The sequence below is a fragment of the Mytilus californianus genome, unplaced genomic scaffold, assembly GCF_021869535.1.
Source record: "Mytilus californianus isolate M0D057914Y unplaced genomic scaffold, xbMytCali1.0.p SCAF_11, whole genome shotgun sequence".
NCBI lineage: Eukaryota > Metazoa > Mollusca > Bivalvia > Mytilida > Mytilidae > Mytilus > Mytilus californianus.
Window position 1 is genome coordinate 9,405,873 of NW_026262593.1, and position 8,568 is coordinate 9,414,440.

General features: G+C 32.1%; 1 long non-coding RNA gene across 1 annotated transcript; it reads left to right on the forward strand.

The window, feature by feature from the left end:
* The first annotated feature begins 3,141 nt into the window (after positions 1-3,141).
* Positions 3,142-4,923, forward strand: LOC127720955 (uncharacterized). Its single transcript, XR_007991003.1, has 2 exons — positions 3,142-3,336; positions 4,603-4,923. It is a non-coding gene; the product is annotated as an uncharacterized LOC127720955 (long non-coding RNA).
* The last annotated feature ends 3,645 nt before the right edge of the window (positions 4,924-8,568 follow it).

Here is an 8,568-nt window from a genome sequence, read left to right on the forward strand (position 1 = left end):
ACTGTTTGTTTTGATTTGCTTATGTAGAGGGTTGTTTGAATAAGTAACTTTTAATAAATTTTTCATTTTCAAAATTTTTAATACTAATGCATTTTATTGCAAGTGTGGTTGATATAGAGAACAAACAAGCAGCCCAAAAAGAAAAAAAAAAAGAAAAATAGATATCCATATATGTATAGTACACAAAAAGTTGGATCAATTAAACATATAATAATTAGCCAAAAAGAAAGTAGAAATTAAGCATGTCCATGACTCATCCTGTGTCAGCAGCAAATAGGAAAGCATTATGGTTTCCTAAAGGCAGCTGACACCAGGGGGCGATACCTTATGGGCCATAGGCATGTAAAATGTGTGTAAATGTCTCTTTCCTACCTGTATCAAAAGCAAACAAGGAAGCATCATAGGTAACTTGAATGCAGTTGATACCAGGGGACGATGCCTCAAGGATATAAGAGAACATTTGAATAAATAATATATCTAAACAATTATTTTTTTTTTTAATCGGCTAGTATGTTTGTGATATTCAGATGAATATAATTTTCTATGTCCAATCAAATGTATATACACACATAGATTTCCTTTAACTAATCTTCACTAAGGAAGATGTTTGTATATTAAATTACATATTATTTTAAGTAACTCAACATTTTCTACACTAAATAACCAGATAATTTTGCTTTGACTGTTCATATGATTAAAATAAGAATTATATTTTGCAATACTAGCTAACATACAATTTCTATCATCCTCAAATTTGTTACAATCAAATAGAAAATGAGCCTCATCTTCGACAGTATTGGAAGAACATTTATTACATATTCTGTTAATTCGGGAAATACCCTGATATCTACCTAATTCTATTTGTAATCTATGAGAAGATACACGTAATTTAGTAAAACTTCTTCTAAGTTCAAAATTCTTGATCAATGTTAGATATTTTTCAAAACCAAAATTTGTTTTATATAAAAGGTAGGTTTTCAGTTTACTGTCTGAAAATTTATCTATTTGTTTTTTCCAACAGCTAATAAACAATATCGATAGCTTGGTTTGTATATATTTCTTAAATTTGTATAAGGATTCACAAAATGGAGCATGTATGGCATTTGTATAGTCAATACCAAGTATTTTAAAAATAACATTTATTGAACCATACCATGATGTTATATTCATGTGATGTAGTGTCTTTGATTGTGTATATGCCTCTTTTAACAGAGGAAAATTATTACCTAAATTCTCTAATCTATACCAGTACAATAACATTCCTTTTATAATATTAAAATATATTGGAAATCTTCCAAGTTCAGATAACACTGCAGCATTTGTTGTTTTCTTGTGTACCCCAAGTGTAAATTTACAAAATTTTATATGAAGTTTCTCACAGGGTAAACCTGAATATAAATTTTTCAAAAGATATATCTTCCTTCTTACATTTAGAGGAAAGAGAATTAAACATCCCCCAAATATATACATTTGACAAATAAAAAAAATCAATAACTTAATGACGTGTATATTATTAGTTATATGTGTTTGTAATCACTAGAAACAAACCTTCACTTCTAGGACTCAGAGGTCAGACCAATTTCTCTTGATTATCAGGCTGAGCATATTGGCTGAGACGACTATATTGTAATTGTCCCAGTTCTCGGCCATATTGGTATTAACTTATTAAGAAGGTGTCCATTTAATTGGGACCATGTTCCTGTATAAAATTTGATTTTCAATCAAAAGTGATTGATATTCGAGTGTTGGAGTCACTTGTTAACCCTAAGCATAAACCATTTTATCATACACACGCGACAGGTTGTGTTGTATGAATTTTCTGCTCTTCCATCTTCTCTTTTTTCTTGTTCTTTTTCAGTCTTTGTTCTCTCTTGTCCTGCCAGCTTAGGTGTAACGCTGTAATATTAGCCACTGGAGATGAAACAACAGAGGTATTTCAAATTCGAAAATCTCAAGAAACAACTTGGACTTTAATCTTTTTATAATTTATTAAGACTCTGTGTCCTTCTGTCCTGTATTTTTGTTAAAATGAAGAAAGGACCGGTGATTGTCACGTCATCAAAGTCACTTGATGTCTTACTTAGTTATACACAATGTATGTATCATACAAACGCTACAAGTTGCGTCGCGCAAGTGTGAATTGTCTACGCTTTTATTTTCTCTTTTTTAAGATAGAACGAAAATGACATGAAGCTAACTATTAAGAAATTAATTGAAACATTCGAAGCTTTTTAATAATAGATGCGAGTACGATCCAAGCCAGTCCCACCACCCACAGCAATACCACATATCAACATCGATTTAAATAGATTATTTAATGTATATTTTATTATATGCTTTAAGCTGTATTGCTTTTGGAAATAAAGTATCATTACTATAGATGTACAAGCACTTCGACCAAAATGTTTATCAAATATCTGTTGCAATAGAAATGTCAATTTTATTTTATTCAATGCATAGACGGATCCAGAGGGGCCTGGGGGACCCGGGCCCCCCTTTTGTGGGAAAAATTTGGTTGATTATATAGGGAATCACTGAAGCATGACTGGAGCGGGCCCCCATTAGATCAGTCAGTCGCCCCTCCCCCTTATGAAAAGTTCTGGATCCGCCCGCCAATGCAACGAGCTCCTGAAATATTCCAGGACTGACCTCTGATGACCTCTATAATTCGAACTTAGGATATCCATTAATCATTTAGGACCTCCTGAAATATTTCAGGACTTGCATAATTCAATTTCAGGCTATCCTGAAATATACCAGGATCTCCATAATTCGATTTTAGGGGCTCCTTAAATACAATGATTTTGACCGTAAATCCGCGCCTCAGATAACTATCATAATCATCATGATTTCCAATACCCGAGGGAGTATATATGTATACCTTACCTGCAAAAACTTAGTCAAACTATAAACCCATCTGGAAAAACAACGCTTTTATGCTTTGCATGTAAATTATCTATAGTAATGTGTTTCTATTAAGACAAAACAGAGTGAAAATGTGCATGTTGTTCAGTGTAAAGATGATAGTTATTGCTAAGAAATGGTTCTCAACACATGTAAATATCGAAAAACATGCATCACTAATTACCAAGATATAAATAAACAACAAATTAATGGACTACAAAAAATAATCCATGTTTTCCTAAAACTACCACCATGTCATTAGATATGTTCCCAGAGAAATTCATTGCCACTTTTGTAGTGTATACATCAACATGAAGATCGTTATGGTAGGGATGGCGTTGATGTTATTCTTGACTATGGTAGAAGCTCAGAAACGATACATTTCATTTGGGGAAGTTCTCGTTTTACTGTCTTTCGTAGATAAAGATTGGGGTAGGTTTCGTTTGTTCATTTAATAGAAGTATTTTGTAGTTGCTGTTAATTTTATTAGTGCATGATTTGATCGGTCATAATTTTAACCATGCTATGTTATTAGAAAATATTTCATATGATTTGAGATTGGACTTTTTATGCAGTTTACTTCTATGGATTAAGAACACTTTTCAAGGATTAGAACTATTTTACGATCTGTTACTTCCTAAAGTTTAAAGATAAGATAACTTTTATTTCCAATAGAGGACCCTTTATGGACAAAATAAGTATGGTTAACACATTCATAATTTATCATAAAGATAATACAAAAAACAGCTGAAATATATAATTTAACATGAGAAAATACTATACAAACAACCCATAATGTTAAGTGTTCGTTAAATTTGAATAACACAGATCGATCTACTATTGTACAATTGTCCTTCTATTCTACATGCACATCTAATCGATTCAAATCGGTTTTCACCACAGCATCCATATTTTAAGATATCTCGACCTTCGCAAATTGAATCTAATTTTTCAGCTCGTCGAATTTTCATTAGTAATAGCAGAAGGTACCAAAAAGTGAATCAGCCACCCGAATTGATTCCTTGAGTATGATCCGTTATTTCCTTGTGTAGGATCAGTTCAAAATTCCATATTTAGTAGACGGGCAATATTTTTTAAGCCCGCGCGAGAAACGATGTTTGCCCATTTTTTTTTTCTTCAGAAACTATACACTTATGTTAAAAAATTATTCATCCAGATCAAAGAGCGAGACACAAAGCAAAGGTGCTCAAATTAAATTCTAATATCTATTGTTGAAATTTGTGTGCAAACTTTACTTAGATTTTTTTGGAGGGGGGGGATTAAATTCATGAAATGACTGATTTAAGAGATTTAAGACAATGGGATGAATCATGAGGATTATTCCTTATTTTTTAACAAAGCATAAAGGTTTCCTTATTTTATCATTCATTAACCAAATAAATTGATCATTGGTAATCAACTTATGAAAGTATTCACGATAGTCCCTAGCATACAGTAATAGGTTGCTTCTTTCGTGCAGTTCAGAAGAAAATGTATTTTATCAAACTTCGGAGCTGTATGTATAATTTGAAATTCTAAAGTGAAATTAAATTTAACATAATTTGATAGAAAACCACACAGGAAAATAAATTGATCACACAATTGCGCAGGCTGCTGCAATTGTCAACAGTTCCTGCTCCACTAGTGATACCCGTCATGCACGTTACTTCTGTTAACCTCTTTTTCAATTATTTTCAGCCATCAAATCAACCGGAAGTAATGACTTACCATGTACAATGTGTATAGACGAAAACAATTCTATGTGTATGCAAATATACTGTATGGGTAAGAGGTAGAACTGAACGGCGATACTGGACAGACCCCAATGTTGTGATTTACGTTTGTGTATGAACAGAAATGGACTTCTAATGTGTCACAAGAATAACAGTTGAATTATAATGATTCTATTCTACACTTCAAGAATTTGACTGGAAATCGTTGTGTGTTAGTTTCCTCTCGAAATGTAATCGGATTTATAATCAACAACTTTAAATAAAAATAATTTACTTCGTTCATCTATTTAGATATATTTTTAAAAGTTTGTTTATCAAAAATGACACGTGAGAAGGTATATTAAATATTTTCTAAGGTGTTGTATTTAGTCTTGTTAGATTTGAAACTGAGACTCGCCAAAATTCTATAAGACTATACATCTGGGACTAATAGTCACACTATACATGCACATCCTTGTTTTACCATTACTAGAAAATTGTCTTTTTTTTAAATGACAGCATTTTAAATGGATGATTTAAACCACAAGGACTCGGTTAGCAGATTAAAAAAATCAGTTTTTAAATTTTGTTTTCATATTTCTTTTTACTTTTTTAACGTATTTAACGTTGGCATCAATATTTCTTTTTTATTCTAACAATGTGCAGTTTACTTTCCATATCCGTATACTGAATGCCAATGTTAAATTCCTTATTAAAGTAACACAAATAGAACGGAAATACAAAAAAAAACATTGATTACAAAATTTTGTTAATCTGTTAACAGAGTCCCTGTGGTTTAAACATCAGTTACCTCATACAACAGTCATAATACCTATTGTAATGATATTAAGTCAACTTACATAGTCTTGCAGGGAATTCAAAAGAATTTTCAGTGTTAAAGGGAGAGGCTTTATTTTCCTTAAATAGGCCATTTCAGTATCGTGTTGCATGAGCCATGTATTAATTTAATGTAAAATCTTTCAAACAATTGTTCTTAAAAATTTTATAGAAAGGGGAAAGCAAGTCATTTTGCATTTTGTCTTTCTTGGAATGTCTTCATTTTACCAGAGACATATAATACAAATTAATGTCTCTGGTTTTACTACATATAGGAAACGTAAATTAAGTGATGTGTGGGTTTTGACATAAAACATGCAGAAGAAATTATTTCTATAATTTATCTGACAACTTTTAAAATAGAATTGGAAAACTTACAAAAATGAGTTCAAATTTCCAGTTTTTAAGCTACCCAGTGAAAATGGCAGAAATAAGGTTTACAGATATAAATATTTGTTTTACTTGAATCTGTGTTTTCATCATCCTTACTACATAGATATTATATTATCTAGATGATTTTTTCAAACTGATTTATATGTTGCCTTTTTCTCTCTACTAGAGAAATACAATACAGTCAGTGGCAGTGTTCTGGGGGTTTGATCCGCCTTTTTTGACGACCAATGCTTCTGAATGGGGACATATGGTTGGAACCCCCCTTATCCTAGGTTGGAACCCCCTTTTAAAAATGGCTGGATTTGCCCTGAAAATTGTTTCTGTCTACCTTTAATTATTCAATTGACAAGGATAAAAAAAGGAGGAGCATTCAACACTAACTAAAATTAGTTTAACTCAGTCATATGTTTATATATTTAAATTTGACCATTTCAAGTATGGAACATATACAACCGTTGTCAGTGGCGGATCCAGATATTTTCCTAAGGGGGGCCCACTGACTGCCCAAGAGGGGGCCCTCTCCAGTCATGCTTCAGTGATTCCCTAAATAACCAAATTTTTCTCAAAAAAGGGGGGGCCCGGGCCCCCCCGGAAAACCCTCTAAATCCGCCACTGGTTGTGACTGTTTATATCTCGATGTTTGCTGTCCATTAAGGTATTAATGTTGATGGCAAATCCTGGTTAGTCTCTCTTCAAATTCATTCACACATAAGTTGTCTAGAATGGAGGAATTGGAGGTAATCATACAAACACTAGGTAAATACGGTGACCTATTACCAATGTTAACTGCCAGATGTCTTCTTTGGTTTTGGTCTCATTCTCACATCACAGTTATGGTGAATAACCCAACTTTCAGCACTTTTGGCTATATCATTGCCACCAATTTTTCTTGGCGGAGGAATCAGAATGCCTGTAGAGAACCATGACCTTTGACAGGAAAACTGTCAATCCTAGTTAAGGTGGTACCTAACACTACAGGGAGATAACTCTGTAAAAATCAGCTAAACGTTTTAATTACGTTGTATTGTTAAGGAAATATTAAGCTTCTCAATGATCAAAATTAGTGTTTGTCAAACTGCTATATAACCAACGAAATTTTTCTGATAAAGTGGTTGGTTCAAATTTTTTGAAATTTTTATATTTTTGTCAAAGGGTCAAAGTAAACATTTTGTCAAAATTTCATGAAAATTAATGAGCCAAATTAATATTAGTCAAGGTGTTGGGTACCACCTTAAGTACACCTACACAAGCAGAATTCATACTCACAACCTCAGACTAGTGATGATTGTAGATGAACTACTTAGACCTCTCTTCACCAAGGCCCCAACATCACCTTAAATTCAGGTTTCAATGAACATGAATTAAAAATCAAATGTAAGGAATTAATATACATATATCATGTATATCCCTATTGTTTTACACAATGTCAAATTATAAAGCAGTTGTTTCAAATAATAAAATTATCAAACCTAAGTTCAAGGGTATCTCCATTGTATTGAAATTCTAATTTATCTTATGTTCTGTTTGGGCTATGTGCCCTGTAAAATAACTCAATAGACAATGATATGCATAAAATAGTCATAACATAATGAATTTTTCAATGTTAAAAGGAGATAACTCTCTCCAAATGTTTCAACGGTTTTACAACACTTTCCACTTAGACTTAAAATTTAAGGTATCAAATTACTAATTATGAAATAACTATGGTTAGGTTTACTTTTTTTGCTCTGCCACACTTCAATCTGGGTAAAATGTTTTAAAATGCATTGTTAAATTTCTTTCAAAGCAGGCCACCATAAGTGAGGGTGTGGATGGGGTTTACAGAATAGAGAATAATGGATAAAAAAAAAAGAATACAGAATAATGGGGCGCTAAAATATAAGGAATAACTGCAAAAATTAAAGAATTGGTTAAAAATATACTGATTACAGAAAAGAAAAGTGTCCAAAATAAAGTTATCAAGTAATTACAGAATAGCCATTACTTATAAAGATAAAGAATAATGAGCGAAAAAATTAAAGAATAGTGAGTAATTATACAGAAATAAAAGACCACCATCCATACCCTCATAGATTATTTCTGGATTTTTGTAATAACCAAACCATCATGGTGATCAGCTAAACTGAACTTTAGGAAGTGCATGCAATTTAAATACCAGTTGCTTGCAGATAAAAGTGGGACAGATGTGTAGCTTTTCTTTTTAACTTATGATACCACACTGTCGATATCCTGAGTATCAAATAGTTTTGTTAATCCTAATTTTCATTTGAAGAGAAATAACCAAAGACAAGGGAATATAAACTACCAGGGTACAGTATAAAATAAATGAGATTAGGGGTCTACGGCAATGAGACAGACACCTGACAACATGAAAACAAGACAGACATCTATTGTATTGTTTAGTATGATTTATCTTAATGTTTATAAAACTTATAACCTTTGTGATACTATACAGCCAAAGCATTTTCAACATAGAGCAACAAATTTTGTTTAAGTCGGGGCTGTGTGCGTAATTGGTAAACATAGCAATCAATTTCTTTGTTGGAGAAGTATATGCCAAAAAATGATATTTTTTTCCAATCAATCAGCCTCTATGCCAACCTGAATGGAGAATTGCACACCACATTCCTTCTTTCCATTAACCTGAAGTCTGGCCACTTTTATTAGAATGCAGAATTAATATAACTTAAGGCTTCAAATACTTTGTGTTAGAACATACAAC